At 41.2% G+C, this 18,063-nt stretch overlaps 1 protein-coding gene across 1 annotated transcript in view; it reads right to left on the bottom strand.

Moving 5' to 3' along the window:
• Positions 1–18,063, bottom strand: part of CNTNAP2 (contactin associated protein 2) — a 1,133,692-nt gene that overhangs the window by 317,538 nt on the left and 798,091 nt on the right. The gene's annotated exons all lie outside the window — the stretch shown is intronic.

Here is an 18,063-nt window from a genome sequence, read left to right as displayed (position 1 = left end):
TTTAAGAGAAACCGAGGTAGTGATTTCAGTATGAGAATTTGAAGATCCCCTACTGTACTGTAATACTGTAATAAAGTATTTTTAAAATCATTTTTTCCTCTGAAAACATCAAGATTTGGGGCAAAAGTAAGTGTGTCATTTCAATAAATCTTACTGGCTAACTCAAGTATTTTGTATTAAGAGAAATGATTGATTATCATAATAAATGGATAATAAATGTTGGTCTCCATTCTTAGCCTTGGGTTTACATATGACCTTCAAACTGTTTCTACTCTCTCTGAAATTACATGCAAAATTTCGCATGCGTATGAAAATATGCATTTTTCTAGCAATGGGGAACAAAGGTAAGTGAATTCTTCCTTCAAAGAAAAAGTAATGATGCACTGAATGCTTGTTCTAAATACATATTCGGTCTAGCAAAGTTTTATGATATGCTTGATGAACATTTTTCTGTCATTTAAAAAAAGTATGCTTATTATCTTCCCACCATGAAAAGACATATGGGGATGGGGGGTGGAAGGGGGTACTGAAAGAGAGAACAAGTATCTTGTAGAAATTTGGAGATGCTCTACTTTTTAACATAATAATTAACTCTATATGCAGCTAATTATAGTACAGAAAGATAGCATCAAGCCAAGGACGAAGAATTTGTGAACATAATGGTCTTTGTTAGCAGCAAAATCGTTTTTTAAGGAATGAGTTTTCAGCATAAAATAACTTATTTATTATTTTTTAAAATAATTTTTAAATTTTTTTATAAACATATAATGTATTATTAGTCCTGGGGGTACAGGTTTGTGAATCGCCAGGTTTACACACTTCACAGCACTCACCATAGCACATACCCTCCCCAATGTCCATAACCCCACTAAAATAACTTATTTAATAAAAAATTTACAGACATAGAAAATGCCATCCATTCGGAAAGCCATATATAAGGTTGTGAATTGATGAATAACTAAGCTTATTTCTGAACACAAGCTGATGCATGAACTGTAATAGCTGAACTATTTAAAAAAATACCAACTTGAGGGGTGCCTAGATGGCTCAGTTGGTCAAGCACCCAACACTTGGTTTAAGCTCAGGTCATAATCTCAGGGTCATGTGCTTAGCATGAACTGGCCCCGCATCAGGCTCTATGCTCAGCATGGAGCTGCTTGAGGATTCTCTCCTCCATCTGCCCCTCCCCATGCCTGTACACTCTCTCTCTAAAATAAAATAAATCAATCTTTTAAAAAATACCAATTTTAAAAAACTCAGATCAGAGAATCCTACAGAAATGTTTTGTAAGATTTCTACATGCTCCAAGAAAAACACTTTATTTTAAAGATCTTTCTCACAAATGTTAGACATCTAGATGGCTCCGTAGATCCCTTATCAAAGGAGAACAAATCCTCAATTTAATATACAGCTTGTCTACAACCCAAGCATATATATATATATTACATATTTAATTTTTAATTTAACTTAGAATAAGAGGAGTCCTGATTCTTTTATGTCAGCTGTTCATGAACTGGTGACTCTAATTACTGCAACTGTGATATTAACCACCAAGTTCTCTTATACTTCAAAGCCACCTATCATGAAATACTAAAAAATGAATTTTAACAATAACAAATCTGGCGTCAGCAATGACAACCGTGTGATGGGATCTTCCAGGTGGGGTGCTCTGCACCTCCCCTGGGGTGAGTCACTGCCATGGAATCTGTACATTACTTAGAGCCTTGCTGTAGGCCAAGATCTGTGCTGAGTCCTTGGCTGAAAGGCGAAGGTCAGTGAGACAAAGTTCTAAGGTTCCAGGGGCTGAGAGGCTTGTAGTAGATCTGCTTCTCTGCTGAACTAGCTAGATGTTTCTCAATCATTCTAGCAGATTGAACCCTGTTGCTCCAAAATCCATGCCCATCCAGAACCTCAGACTATGACAGTATTTGGAAATAGGGTCTTTGCAGATGCAATTAAGATAAGGATCAAGATGAGATCATGTGAGGACCTGGGGCCCCAATCCAATGAGGGTGTCCTTATGAGAGACAGAAAAGAACACAGAGACCCATACAGAAGGTAGAAGGCCATGTGAACTCAGCGGGAGAGACTAGAGTTATGTTGCCCTAAACCAAAAAATGCCAGGAGTCACCAGAATCTGGAAAAGGCAAAAAGGATCCTTCTTGAGAGCCTCCTGGGAGATTCTGGTTCTGCCAATGCCTTGATTTTGGCCTTTTGGCCTCCAGGACTATTAATTTTAAACCACCAAGTTGGTGGCAGTTTCTAAAGCTCCAGGAAATGAACACAGCTGTGTTTCTAAGTCCTCAGCTCTCCATAGAGCTTTGGAATCTAGAGCCTGGGGATCTTTCTCTCGCTGTGCAGAAGGACGAGGTTTTCTTGGCATGGGTCTGGGAAAGCCTAAACTGCTAAACTCTAAAGGCCAAGACACTGCTTTGGGACCAGTTTGCCTGGGTTAGATTCCAGCCCTGCCGTTTACTGTGTGACTGAAGCCCATGACTGAAGCTCCTTCTGTCTTGGTTTTCCCACCCGTAAAGTAGGAAGACCATTGCCTTCTTTATAGGGTACTTGTGAGGATTAAATGAGTTGATCTGTGAGGTGTTTCAACTACATGTGACACGTGGTTGATACTCAATCCATGTTATTTATAATCATTACTACTACTATAATCATTAATAGGATTATTATTACATGACAATTGTTCAGTCCTAGGTTTTGCCACATAGACATCCTCAGGAGGGCACAGGGTAAGCATGCTCACGGCCCAGAAGAGTGCTGGGAACCAAGCTTGGCTTTCCTGTGAACAGGACTTTCTTCTCTCAAATAAACTGCTCTGTAGGCTATAGACTTCACACTAAATTAGATCATCCCCGCCTTGGGCCTTTCAACACTTCTTAGCTACAGTTTACGTAATGAGCACAGCCACTCTACCTGGCATGCGCCTGGTGAGGGACCCAGGCAGTGTGTGAGGTTTTCAGGGCTGCCGTGGTAATGCACCACACACTGCGTGCTGAACACAACGGAAGTTTATTTGTGTAACTTGTGGGGACGAAGAGTTCTAAATCCAGGTATTGGAAGGGATGGTTCCTTTCAAAGGTTCTGAGAGTCTGCTAGACTAGAGTCTGCTCTAGCTTGTGGTGGCTGGCGGAACCCTCTGCATTCCTACGTTGTCAAGGCAATGCCCATCTCTTCCCTGTGTATTTCTGTGTCTTTGTCTTCTCTTAATAGAACACCAGTCACACAGTACTAGAGCCCACTGGGTTCCAGTGTGACGTCATCTTGACTTGATAATCTGCAAAGACCTATTTCCAAAGAAGGTCAACAGTCACAGGCACTGGGTGGGGGAGGGTTAGGACTCCAACATTTCCTTTTGGGGGACATTAATTTGACCCATAGCTGTCCCCACATATAAATGAAGCAAAACAAGAGTCAGCAGTCACCAGTTTACAGACTTATTAAAAATATTAAAATACTATCCTTGTCTGAAAGTTTTAACACAATTGAGAAAGGATTGTCTAAAATTAGTAGCTTCATAAAGTCTTGAAAGGTGGCTGTTATGAGAATCTGACTGTTTTAAATATGTGTTTATATTATATCATTATTGGACATGGACCTACCATCACTCCTTCACTGAATTACCTCATTTTCTTAATTAGCAATGCTCCTTTTATTTTTTTTAAATACACATTTTAAAACCAAAGAAAACCGGCAGAATGGGAAAAGATATTTGCAAATGACATATCAGATAAAGGGCTAGTATTCGAAATCTAGAAAGAACTTAGCAAACTTGACACCCAAAGAACAAATAATCTAATCAAGAAATGGGCAGAAGACATGAACAGACATTTCTGCAAAGAAGAAATCCAAATGGCCAACAGACACATGAAAAAGTGCTCAACATCTCTCAGCGTCAGGGAAATACAAATCAAGACCACAGTGAGATAACACCTCACACCAGTCAGAATGGCTAAAATTAACCAGTCAGGAACTGATAGGTGTTGGCGAGGACACAGAGAAAGGGGAACCCTCCGACACTGTTGGTGGGAATGCCAGCTGGTGAAGCCGCTCTGGAAAATAGTATGGAGGTTCCTCAAAAAGTTGAAAATAGAGCTACCCTATGACCCAGCAATCACACTACTGGGTATTTACCCTAAAGCTACAAATATAGTGATCCCAACGGGCATGTGCACCTGAATATTTATAGTAACAATGTCCTCAATAGCCAAACTATGGAAGGAACCTAGATGTCCATCAACAGATGAATAGATAAAGAAGAAGTGGTGTATATATACACAATGGAATACTATGCAGTTGACAAAAATCCCCAAATCTTGCCATTTGTGATGATGTGGATGGAACTAGAGGGTATTATGCTAAGTGAAATAAATCAATGAGAGAAAGACAATTATCATATGATCTCACTGATATGAAGAATTTGAGAAAAAAGACAAAGGATCACAGGGGAATGGAGGGAAAAATGAAATAAGATGAACCCAGAGAGGGAGACAAACCATTAGAGACTCTTCATCTCAGGAAACAAACTGAGGGCTGCTGGAGGGGAGGGGACTGGGCGGTATGGGGTGGCTGGGTGGTGGACACTGGGGACGGTATGTGCTATGGTGAGTGCTGTGAATTGTGTAAGACTGATGATTCAAAGACCTGTAGCCCTGAAACAAATAATACATTAGATGTTAATAAAAAAAATTAAAAAAATGAAAACCAAATATGAGGGGCACCTGGGGAAAAAAATAAAATACACATTTTAGAAAGACAAACCGCATTAACCCAGATTTTTGAAACTAAGCATATGTGAAGAGTTTAATATTTTAATTAAATTAAAACTTGGAAGATGACTCCTCCCTCCTCTTCTGGCTCACAAACTGCCTGCAGAATGTATTCAGCTCTTGGGTCAGCATCTACAGGACTCTCTGGTTCCAGTTCGGGTCTCATTTTCTCATTTGAGTATTTCTCCAAAGGCTTCCCTTGTGTCATGTGCCTACTTTTCTACAGGATCCTTTTGCTTCTATCAGTTTGGTCTACTGATTGTCATAGTTCAAGCCCTCTGCCCACTGCCTCAACCCCACACACAATGACTTCTACTCATTCCTCTCTTCTTTCTGTCAAGATACCTCTCCAGGTGGGGCCCGAACACTCTGCTTTTACCTCTCTGTGCTACCTTGTAAAAGAGATGCATCTTCTCATCCCACTATCGTATTCTGACCTAGGTTATAAATTCCTTGGTTGCCAAAACTATTGGTCTGGAGCCTGTCACAATGCCTTGTATACAGCTGGTGCTCAAAATACATTTGCCATTGGTGATTGATTCTTTTGTTCACCTCAGATTATAATTCATTATTTCTGAGTGACTTTGTCAGAAATAATAATGGTTGCATTTAGCAATTTGCATTTATGTTTAATTCATATTAGTTTTACAAGACTGAGGGGTTTAAAGAAGTTTTATTCTTTTTGTATAATATGTATTACTACCATTATTGGAACTTACTGCACCAGTCACTGTTTGAAGCTCTTTACATACACTTGTCTCATTTTATCCCCATAGCAACCTTTTGTACTAAGCATAATTATCTCTATTTTACAGATGAGGAAATTGAAGCTTAGTGAAATTAAACAACTTTCCCAATGTCACACTGCTGATAAATGGAAAGTTGGAGCCTAGGTCTGTCTATCCCCAAATACTGTGTTCTTAGAGTTTCTATAATTTCCCTGTCACAGAAACCTTTTAGGAAACTTCTTAAAAACAGAGTCTGGGGCTCCACTCTAGAATTCTGAACCAAAGTCTCTGGGGGAAGAACCTGGGGATTTGCATTTTGACACGCACTTTAGGGAATTTTTGTGATCAGACAAATTTGGGAAATATTCAATAATTCAGTATGGCTTACCAATATGTGTAAGTCCCTGTGTTGAATAGTGTCCCATAGATGGTTTGACTTTCATTATGGTTTCAAGGAACACAAAATGTCCACAAATGTTCAAACTGACCAGAGAAACAAAGCCTTCATGTACCTTCCTGCAGGCCTACTATACCCCCAAGGACAGCCAGGGTCTGCGGCTGACCTTGCCTTCTGCCCTGTGCCCAGGAACATGGGTTGGTGACCTATGCAAGTTTAGAAGGGCTCCATATTTGGCTTAATGTTCCGCTGCCATTGTTCTGAAATTCCTAATAGTTTCTTAACAAGGGGTCCTGCATTTTTGTTTTGCACCAGGCTCTGTCCATTTCTTAGCTGGTCCTACTAAGGAGCTTGATACTGGGAAGTCACAAACATGTGACCCATAGCACTTACCTTCCCCATCTCAACCTTGCCTCAAGTGGCTCAAACTAGCACTTAGCAGTTACAGCTCTAAACAACTCTCTCCTACTACCTTCCCCTTGAACAATCAGTGTTTATCCCCAGATTGTAAATGATGACATTTAACTGGTGCACCAGGAAGGAGACAGGTTATGAGCGGCAGCAAAAAGGGTTGAGCTGTGAATGCATCACTCATGAGATCCTAAGGTTGTAGGGATGTGGAATGGGCAAGCTGGTGGGAGAGGTATACCCCATCTACTCCACAGGTCTTACTGGTTAAGTACAGATCTAGAGAAGATGTACGAAGACCTCTGCAAGCAGGTCTACCTGATTATTACTTATAGGCTTCCACCTTATCTTGTAAGGTATGTTGTTGTTGACAAAATGCAACCATATCTCTTTTTGAAATACTATTATTTTAGTCTTTTGTTCGTAGGCAAAATGGAGAATGTACTGCATTTCAAAACATAAAGTTAAAATAAAGTTTGAGAAGATTGAAACCCATGAAGTAAGCCTCTAAACACAATTCTACTCTGCAGACAAATTATTCCAAGGAGAATCCATAATGAAATGAAAACTCACATCATAAAAAAAAAAATACTTCTTATTCTACATTTAGAATGTTATATTCTACACCATCTTCCTGGCTGATACATGGAGAATTTTATGGAGCAGCTGAGAAAATGTTCTGTGCGCAGTGCTGTATATCCTAGGTATTTTTTGGTCCCTTCCGCCAATGCAGAACCACCTTTTCTCTTTCTTCATCTTTAATCTCTTATTACTCCAGGAAGGACCTGAGCAGGCCAACTCCTAGCCACAAGGAAGACTGAATTCCAGGTGGGGACAGGTTCTCAGGTTCTGAAAGCAGCCTCTCACTATTGTACTAAAGCTATGATGTCCAATATGGCAACCACTAGCCATATGGGGCTCTTTAGTTTTTAGCTAACTAAAATTAAGTAAAGTTAAAAATTCAGATCCTTGGTCACACTAGTCACATTTCAAATGCTCAGTAGCCACCTGTGTCTTGAGGCTACCAAATGAACCACACAAATTAAAGAACATTTCCATCACCACAGTAAACCATTGGGTCGCACTGCTCTAGAATGCCAAACAACAGGCCAACAAAGGAAAGCAAAATCCTGACTCCTTAGTGTCCTATTTCTCCCCCGGTGGAGTGCTGCTTTCAGAGAGAATAGCTCATCTTCTTTATGGCTTTTTGGGTAAAATAGCATGAACTGATTCTTAAAACACTAGCACAAAAGGCCACAGACTCAAATTTATTATTGAGTTCCCTCACCATACATACATAGACTCGTTCTGAATTAAGGATTAGGTCATCGTTAATTCAATGTTTAAAATTTTAAATGAGAAAGGTGATTTTTCCCCCTTAGGACCAAGCCCTAAACCATGCGTTGAAGCCCGGGATGGATCCAGGCCATCTGGGACACAGAGCATTCTTGGAGTTGACTACAGTGTGCTCCTGTCCCCACAGTCTCCAAGGGAATAGGGGAGAGATGCGATCTGACTCCTAATCTCATTTTGTCTTTCTCCCCATCTTTAACAAGAGTTCCTCCAACTACACTGATCTCAGTAGTTTTGAGCCTCCAGTTGGGGTTACCATGGAGTTAAAGGAGGTTCAGGACTGAGGTAGCTATAGCAGCAATAAGCACAAATGTGAAATTCTCAGGGTAAGCATTTCTGCGTGTGTGCGTGTGTGTGCATGTGTGTGTGTGTGTGTGTGTGTGTGTAAAAGGGAGAGGGTAGCTATATCAAACAGAAATGGTAGACACTACATTACTTTTTCCTAAATATAAACGTCATCCAGTGTTTTCTTGACTCTCTAATAGGGGGTCCTTGCAGAAGGATGTCGACAGGTTGGAAGGAGACCCGGCTCCTGGAGTTAAGGAGGCTAAGAAGAGTTAGACAAAAAGTTCAAGAGTTTTCTCAAAAATGAAAACTGCTAAGAATCTGTATGGTACCTGCTGGATGGCTAGTTTGTGCAAGCACATGCTGAATGCCTCTGGTGACCACTATCCTGAGAATGTAGACATCTGTCCTCTCTCTAAATTCTCATCAAGCAGAATGTGCAGAATGTGTTGTTTGTGTTCAACATCAGGGGCCTGGAAGTGGCCATCTTGGGGTGTCTCCCTTGCAATGACGAGTGTCCAGGCCTTGATCCCCTTGGAAACGCCGGCTCAGCAAGGAGGGGAAGGCCACTGACAGTCCCTAGGGTAAGTTGCTTCGATATAAAACTTGCCGCGCACAGATCCCGACAACAGACACTTTGCCTAGTCCAGTCGGCTGCTCCTGGGCTCCCTGTACTCAAGATCCCCCAATAAACCTATGTCTCAGCTGCTTCCTCGGGTCTTTCTTTTGGCCTCACCGGACCATCACCCAGCTTAGGCTTCGCGTCTGCCAGGGGTACAGATGCACAGAATCGATGTTCCGAAATGAATTACTTTTGTTGATTTCTCTTAGCATATTAAACATAATTTGCTTCTTTGTAATGTCGTAGGAGGAAATCTAGTTAACTGCTCACGAATAAATGACCAGTTTCAGGTATGTTAAGGCCACCACCTAAAGCCCAGAGTAGAATCAATAGCTTGTTCTTTCTCCTTAATCCCAAAGAGAAGCTGTAAAGTTTCCTTTATTACAGATGCTACTTCAAGCCATTGTCTGATTTTCTATAGCTGTTAGAGTGACTTCTTTTGGGGGTCATCAGTAGAAGCCAGAAAAATGGTCAGTTTTGCAAAGAAGCAACCAAACTTAATTTTGGTGCATCAGACTCTCATTATACTTAAACAATACCAGATGCATTTTTCTATCTGTAAATTTGGAGGATTAAGATGAAGAGTTTATCTCTTTGAAATAAATAAATAAATAAACAGTAGAAATAAAATGTGCCAGAGTACCTTCTCAGCTCTAATTCTCGGGTCCAGTTGTCTTTTTACAAATTCAATTCCAAGGTGTTAGGTTATTTGACAAAAAGTGCTAACTTTTTCCTTTCTGTGTTGTTTTTGGTTTTATTTATTTATTTTTTTATGTAGAAAACCGAGGCGGTTGGAGCTAACTCAGCATCTTTGGTCAAACCATAAGAGTAAGGCAAGCACTCAATGAAAATGAGGTCATCTCAGGGCGATCCTGACTTCTTGAGTCAGTCACACCCTTATCTCAAGTATGATAATGGAAAAGAAACCAGGGCAGAATATTTGAGGTATCTGTCTCACCACAAATCTGTTAAAAACCAGCGAAATAGATCTGTTAAATAACAGGCCATATTTTAAGTTCGAGCCCAATTTGCATCCTATTCAGTGTAACAGAATCACATTCTAAAGGCCTAAATGCTGTGAAACAAAATTGATTAGGATAATCTACAAGAATGGAATTAAGGCATACTTAAAGTGTCAGACATAGGGATTCCAGAAGAGGCTGGCAAGCTATTGCACTGTTAAAAGCTTAAGTCAAAAAAAAAAAAAAACAACCCTGAACAGAAGAGGCACACATAGAATCTTAAAGGGCAAATGACCTCTCCTTCATCAAAAGACCATGCTGCCCTTTCTGAATCTGGTTTCTCTATTCACACTTAAGGACTGAGAGAGAGTCTCAATTAGGCATCAGTCTAGGAACAGATAATCTCCCCCTTTCAGGCAGCCTGAAGGATTCCTTTACTTTAATACCACTGACTATTGGGCCGGCTCAACGAGAAGATGGATGGATGGACCCTGGGGTCCCCTTTACTTTTCCACTGAGACCACACACGTAGGCAATGGAGCAGTTTACCATGCCAATCGGTGAACACAAATTCAAATGCACTGCTTTCTAGGCACGTATCTGGTGAGTTTTGAACTAAGATTTCTCTTAAAGACAGAATACATAATGTAATAGGTTAGCTCTAATTTTTTTTCAATCCCAGTGACTATAGTAAGATTGTTACTTTGGAAGTCTCCGCAAACTTCACGAAGAGGAGGTTTTTAAAGATTTTCTTCAGTGAAGTTTCTGAGTGTCCAAGGCCTGCATGTAGCACGGATTATGGAAAGCCAAGCAGTATCATAAAGCAGGTGAACTGGAACACGGTTTTAATTATGCCGGAGTGAGGTAGTTTATAGCTCACACTTTAGCATCCTAAACAATAGGTTCAAAGTACTGACTAATTGTAATTTTGTCAGTAATAACCTTGAGACATGGATAAACAAAAGTGTGGAACAGTCTGCTTGGGTCTCTGAGGGGCCAGGGGGGTTAATCTAATTTAGATGAAACAATGAGTTCTATAAATTTAATACTTCCCGTGCATCTTAATTTAGGAATGCCAGAGAAAATAGAAAAACTAGGCAAAAGAGTTCTTTCTTAATTCTTAATTTGAAGATAATCAGATTCAAGGGATTTTCAAGGTACAAAAGAATAAAGGTTTTCATTTAGTTAAGATGAATAAATGGGCAAAAACCTTGTTGAGGTTAAAAATAGTTGTGTACATAAATCACGTGACAGCTCCTCTCCTCAACCCCTATTGGCAATTGTCTGTGAAAGTTTTCTGCAATTCATCATGAAGAGCCTCGTGGTGCTGCCTCCACTGTTAGCCTGAAATGCTTATTTAAATCTATTGAGGTTATTGAACCATTCGGATTCACCTAATGAACACACATTTGAGCATCTTGATGCAAGCATTTCCACTGACACTGGGATGTAGGTCTCTGCCCAAGTTCCCACCCAGTGCTGGGAGTAGGAGCACCAAGAATGCAAACAGATAGAGAAAACGGACTGTGATGTCATCACAGTCCATCTGGTCTTCATGCCAGGTTTCTGGAACGGAACTTCCAGGCTCTTAAGATTCTCTGAGTGATGGCCTCAGTCGCCAAACTGCGGAAAGAGCCAAGATGCCCTTCAACGGACGAATGGATAAAGATGTGGTCCATATATACAACAGATATTATGCCTCCATCAGAAAGGATGAATACCCAACTTTTGTAGCAACATGGACGGGACTGGAGGAGATGTTGCTGAGTGAAATAAGTCAAGTAGAGAGAGTCAATTATCATATGGTTTCACTTACTTATAGAGCATAAGGAATAACACGGAGGACATGGGGACATGGAGAGGAGAAGGAAGTTGGGGGAAATCGGAGGGGGAGACGAACTGTGAGAGACTGTGGACTCTGAGAAATAAACTGGGGGTTTTGGAGGGGAAGGAGTGGGGGATGGGTAAGCTTGGTGGTGGGTATTATGGAGGACACGTATTGCATGGAGCACTGGGTGTGATGCATATACAATGAATTTTGGAACACTGAAAAAAAATAAAATAAAATAAAAGATTTTTTGAGTGAAAGAAGGTCTTTGTTACTCATGGTATGTCCTGATGTTTTATGCCAACGAGGTGACCAGTGGTAGGTCTTACCTGGTTTCAAGATGGGGGCTGGCTTTTCCAGAAAAACCAACTGAGGGAATTGAGGGTTGGGGCTTTGAGCCAGGAGCTATCAGCCCCAACTCCATCGGGGAGAAGGAAGACATGCTGGAGACTGAATTCAATTATGTGGCCGATGATTTATTTAATCACGCCTATGTATAAAACTCCTCTGAAAACTCTGGACACCCAAAGATTGGCAGGCTGGTCAGTAACACACACTGATGGGTGGGGAGGGTGATGTGTCCTCACTCCACAAGGAGAGGACAGGAGAGCTTCACATCTGAAACCCTCCAACTTCACAGTGTGTATCATTCCATTCAGCTACTCTTGACCTGTAACCTTTATGATAAAATTTTAATCTTAAATATAGTGCTTTCCTGAGTTCTATGAGTTATTCTAGTACATTACTGATCCTGGGGGGATAGTGGGAAGCCCCAAGTTTATAGTCAGTTGGTCAGAGGAGCAGGGTGGCCTGGAACCCCCAGACTTGTGGCCCATCCAAAGTGAAGGCAGCCTTGTTAGGGGACCGGGAAATCCATGCTAATTCCAAGCTCTTAGTGTCAGAATTGCAGACATAATTTCAGATAACCAGAACAAGTCTAGCTCTCCTCCGCAAATGGTTCAGAGAGATCACCGGCAAAGTCCATCAAAAGAACAATCATGGAGATTAAACTGACAGAACAAAGTTCCTCCTGTTTCACTTCTGCAGAGTCCAAGTTTAGGGAACGGATAGCGACAAATGTACAGCAGGACTCAGACAAATCTCCTCTGTGGGATGTGATGATTCCTCCAAACGTGAGCAATATTTGAAAGGACAGGTAGGAAAATCAGTCACACACACACAAAAATATCCTATCTACTGTAAAACAGAAATACTTTTTTTTCTCCTAAACTGTAACTAACTTTACTTCCCATTTTTTTTTCCGAACTGACACCTTGGCTAAAGTTAAACGGCCCAAGGGCATCAAAGAGCTGATTCTTCTGGGGGAGTTGTCCTCTTGTAGTTGTTTAAAGTCTCTCTGGAGTCCAGAAGACCAAAGCTAAGCCCTTCCTTCTTTTTCCCTCTGCTGCCTTTGCAATTAGAGCTGCTCTCAGATCTGCCCAGAGCCCAGAGGGCTCCAGTCCTTGGATGGGAATCAGCCTACTTTTTGATCCTGAACATTTCACTCTTTCTGCTTGTTCTTAGAGCTACTCCTGCTTCTCAGCTGGTAGCAGCCCATGTAACAGTGGCAGAGGCTGGGACATTAAGAAAAAAAATAGAGGTTCATCATTTCTACACACCATTCTCGATTATTTTCCTGCCTTCTACTGTCAAGGAGAAAACTACCTAAGGCAGAAGTAAAAATAAAAAAAAACAAAATGAAACACCAAAGTTACCAACTTTCTGCCACTGACCCTTCATCCCCATGGCTGTGGGTTTTTGATCGGGTTTTCCAGATGGTCGATCTCTCAGCGGGGGGAGCGTTAAGAGTGCTGGTCCCACGTTATCACACTGCTTGGGAGGCAGGGACCTGAGGTCAGCGTTCCAGGTCAAAGCTCCCTCTCTGGACTCAACATTAGTCGTGGCCACAGGGAATTACTAAAGATGAAAGCTTGTGCTAAACTGTCTCAACGAGCTCTGCCATATACCCGCTGGGAGACCCTGGGCCGGTCACTTAACCTCCCTAGACCCAGGTTCGCTGGTCTGTACCATGTAGGGTCCACACTGTTTGATCTCGGAGGGTCCTCTGACTCCGTGCTCTTGCTTACAGAGATCCTTGAAGCAAGTACACGTAGCTACATTGTGTGGGAAGCCATGGGGAAGGGGAAAGGATGGGGAGCACCTTCTGAGAATGATCCAATTATCCATTCTGGGATCAGCTCTAGCACCACGTAAACCTTCTGGTCCCAGGTCTGAAATGTACTGGCAAATCACCCCATAAATCTGGTTGTGTTTTCTCACTGGTAAGCTTGAGTCAAAGATCCACCTCATCCAGGATGTTGGGAGAGTCAAGAAAGAGATGACTAGAAAGTGCTTGGTTTACAACGTGCCCTTTGCCTTCCTCATCTCTTCCAAGCCTCCAGCAGCAAAGTAAGAGGATGAGCAAACTCTCTCCTCCTCTCTGGAGCTCAAGTAGTGGCTTCCTCTCCATACTCGGGATGGCATTCGAGCCCAGGTGAGCGGCCGCCCCTCTCTCCTTATTCAGTCCTCTCTGCACAGAGGGTGCCTCACACCGATGCTCACAGGGAGATGGTGTGACCCCTGTGTGCGCTGCGCACACCCTGTGGGGAATGTGCTCATTTGTATTACCGTTGGAAATGTCTTATCTGTGGAGAAACAAGGTGCAGGTAGAGTCACTGCCTTATCTTTCTTGAGCGATTGGCTGGTTAGGGGTGTGGCTTGTGAGAGTCTTGCAGTAAAGAGAGCATGCACAACATTGACCTTGCCCACACAACCTTGACCTTGTCCATACATACGATTACATTTGCAGAGAACTGATGTCCACACTGGTTTGGATGCAACTCCATCACCGGCTTACTTCCTTCACCCCTAGCTTTGTCCCCGCCCTCCTGTGTTCCTGCACTGGATTTGTTGCTTTTTTCCTCATCTTGCCTTCATGGCCTCTCAGAATCACCTCTGAGCAACTGGATTTGGATTTGAAACATCCCGTTTGCGTCCAGTGCCCGGCTGGCCTACCTCACAGCCACAGTGGGTTTCTGACACCGACAGGGAAGAAGGCTGGAGTAACACACTTTCGCGAATGGTCTCTACCCACGTGTGTTGAAAACACTCGCTTTTGTAGTGAAATTGCTACTAATTAATTTTTTTAAGTCCCTGAATCCCTAGAGAAGATATGGGAAATCTTTAGCTCAAAAAGCTGAGAATAAAGCAATTATCTAGCACACACTTTATTTCTATAATTAATTATATTCACTCTATATAATACGAACAAGATTTCTACCTCCTGAATCTGAAATATTTATTTTTATGTGGATTCGACAGAAGGTTAGCAATTCACTGCAAGAAGGATGATTCATTTACATTTGAAAATTGCTTCTACTTACCAGTGGCTGAGCCTCTAAATAGCTCTTTTGTTTTTTCTTTGGTGAGGGTGCCTGATTTAAGAGGGGAATTTGTAACTTCACCACACTTTTTATCTTAGCTTAAGCACCCATCACTAGTCATACTTTTATTTAGATTTGAGGTTTTCATCTGAACGTGTCTTAAAAAAGAAAAAAAAAAAATCAACAACCATCACCACCACCACCAAAGCCTCAGAACACTAAACTCTAGAAGAATAAGCATTTTCAGCACTATGAGGAAGCAGCAGAGCCCAGTGGAACTCACTGATTTTCTTTAGCATTTGGATTATATGGGTCTATGAGTTCAGATGAGTCACAGTAAAAATGAAACTCAGCAGGCACGATGAAATCAACTGAAACCACTGAAACGGTTGGTCAGAGCCTCCAAAAACTGTTTCATTCTCCAAGACTGGGGGATAGTATGGAGACCTAATTCAAGACACAGTTTTCCAAGCTGTCATTGCTGGACTCCTCGAATAAAGAAAGACATTTTCCAACAACGGATTTGCTTTTTCGAACTGTAGCTTTGTACAGCCTTCAGTAAATGATACAAAGTCAGTTAATCTCTATAAACAACAGGCTAAGGCTACTATGACACTTTTTAAATTCTAACAATTGGAATTTGATCCCTGAAACATTCATGCTATATTGGTGGCTGGACATGGGTGGTTGGGATAAGACCTAAATGTCTATTTTTTTTTTTTAATAACTTAAATGTAATCATCAACCAACTCAGGGAAACAACCTTGACCTTGCACAGAGAAAACTTTATATTATCTGCTCTGTCTTTCCTCCTGGAGCCGCCCCACCCCCCACAGGTTACAGAAATTTGTAGTGTAAATGACATTTTAAAAGAAATTGTTTGATAATTTGTAAGCAGAAGGGCTAATATTTTACCTTCCCCACCTCTTGGGGGGCTGTAAAGATCGGAGGAAATCAAACATGTTAAAAACTGTAAAGTGACAGGACGTGGAACACTTTCTCGTTACTGTGCCCCCATCTGAACATACTTAAAGGGAAGGTAGGTGCCGAAACTGCTACTTGGCAATTCAGGTACAAGTTATGATGTTCTCAGATGCCTGCAAACTCTCTCTCTTTCTCTCTCTCTCTCCCTCAGACACAAAAGTGTTTCCTATAATTGCAATTAAATATTGACCGTGCTTTTGGTTCATGTAGTATCAGGCAAAATATGGATTGAGTCTCTCTAAAGCTTCAGTACTGCAAAGACACTGAGTTCACACATTGCCAACAAATAAGACAGCTCTTTGTCTTATCAACGGGTCCTAAACGTGTCTCTAAGAACAAGAGCCTTGGAAAAGATATGCAAATAAACATTGAGCGCTAAACTTCTCCTATTTTCTCTTTTGAAATATAAAGTCTGCCTGAAATACACTATATACACTCTTTCCTTGGGCATCAGTAGCACTAATTTCATTTTGCAAAATCTAATCTTTTATTATAAAACATTTTGTTCTCCAATACTTTTTCCTGTGCATTTCTCAAAATGGAGTTTAATGTCTTTTTCATGTATCTCAAGAATATCTAGCAAAGTGCCAGACAAATAGCAGATAAGTAATAAATACTTCTTGAATACTGATAAATTGGTTAAAGGAAACAAGCTAAGATTAGCGATAAGCTGTTAATACACTTGTACATATACTGTTTAATGTGACTGGAATCTTCTCTTGAAGAGTGGTAACAAAAGTTTGCAGAAGTGCGATTTTTATAACTGTCCCAAATTAATCAATTACTTCATGGGGCACCCTTTCTTTAATTCATAGCTAACTCCAGAATTCGAATTAGTGAGTGAGAAATGTTTTACATTTATATATTAATGAATAATTATGACATAATGAAACTGATTTTCATCAGAGCACATGAGAATCTGCCTATTTTGAGAGTGATCCTATCACACACCCATCACACAAAATATTTTTAAAAATGCACACTTATTATTATTTTATGTCAATATCTTCTTCTTAAGCAATTGAAATCAAATTTCTTATTGCATAGTCCTACTGAGTCTGGGTTGATGAATAAAGTATTATTGTTCAATAAATGCATGATAAAGCACTTTGACCAGCCTCAATTTTCAAGGTAGCATTTTCATTTTCTCTAACTAAGAAAAATCAGCACAAACTCCATCTCTCTTTTGTATCAGGAACATTGCCTTGTTTAATTGCCAACAGCCCCAATTTGCTAAATAGTAAACACTGAAGCATGCACCATTACATTCCTTAGGACACCTCTTGGAGCCAATGCAATAATTTATTATATTGAGTAGGTCTCATTCTCCCTTGATTTATGGACGTGGTAATAATATTCCATTGCACAGAATGCTTTGCTAGGAGGAATCCGGATCCAGACACTAAAATCTTTATGGCCTCCCCAGGAGGAGTTGGGACGCAGGTGGTATTCTCATTACCACCGAGAAAGCGCAGGGGCTTGCCTGAGGTCTCCCGGAAAGTCAGTTATTCAAGGAACACAATCTAGGTCTCCCGGTGCCTAGCACAGAATCACAAAAAGCACAGAACTCCCACGGGAGTTGCCCAAATCATGTGCACAGACAAGAAGAGGGAAAATGATAGCCAGGATGCTCACTGGAGAATCCCCACAGCAATCCGACACCGCTTCCCTCCGACTGCGCATGACGCGCACTGAAGGGTATCAAACAACATCAAATCCTAATGGTGCCCTTCATTAGGCGGGATCATCGTTCTAACTCCCTGACCTCCCACAGTCCAAGCTAGCAGCCCCAAATTCCTCTCTGCGGTGCCGAAACCCGAAAGCAAGACGGAGTACCAGAAACAATCCTTGGCTTACAGGGGACCATGGAGCTCTGATGATGATGAAATTTGATAGCAATAATGTCAAACTTTATATGACCATAATCCAAGTTTACAATGATACATTAAGCCATAATGCTACTATTTATATCACCATAACTCAGTTTATGGTGATATAAATAGTCATGCTAATGGCATTAACAGCAGCACTCTGTGGAACCACAGCTGTTGACTGTCACTTGTCTGCTATTAGCATGGCTATTTATATCACCATAAACGTAGGTAGTCACACTTGTTACATATGAATATTCAAGGAAGATGGATATCCATGTTTTAAGCCCAAATCTAGGCTCCTGTCTTGGAGACTTGACAACTGTCACCCTCCTGTATGTATTAAGGTCTATCCAGCTCTCCATTTGGCTCTGTTCTCATTGCACGGTATATTTCTTCAGGAGTTATAGCAGAGCAAGTCTGTTTCCTGCCATCCTCTGATTTTTCTGGGAAACACTATT

Source organism: Mustela putorius, unplaced genomic scaffold, assembly GCF_011764305.1.
Source record: "Mustela putorius furo isolate JIRA1106 unplaced genomic scaffold, ASM1176430v1.1 tig00001680_pilon_pilon_pilon, whole genome shotgun sequence".
NCBI lineage: Eukaryota > Metazoa > Chordata > Mammalia > Carnivora > Mustelidae > Mustela > Mustela putorius.
The sequence above is the reverse complement of the archived record's forward strand: the minus strand, read 5'-3'. Positions and strand labels throughout refer to the sequence as shown.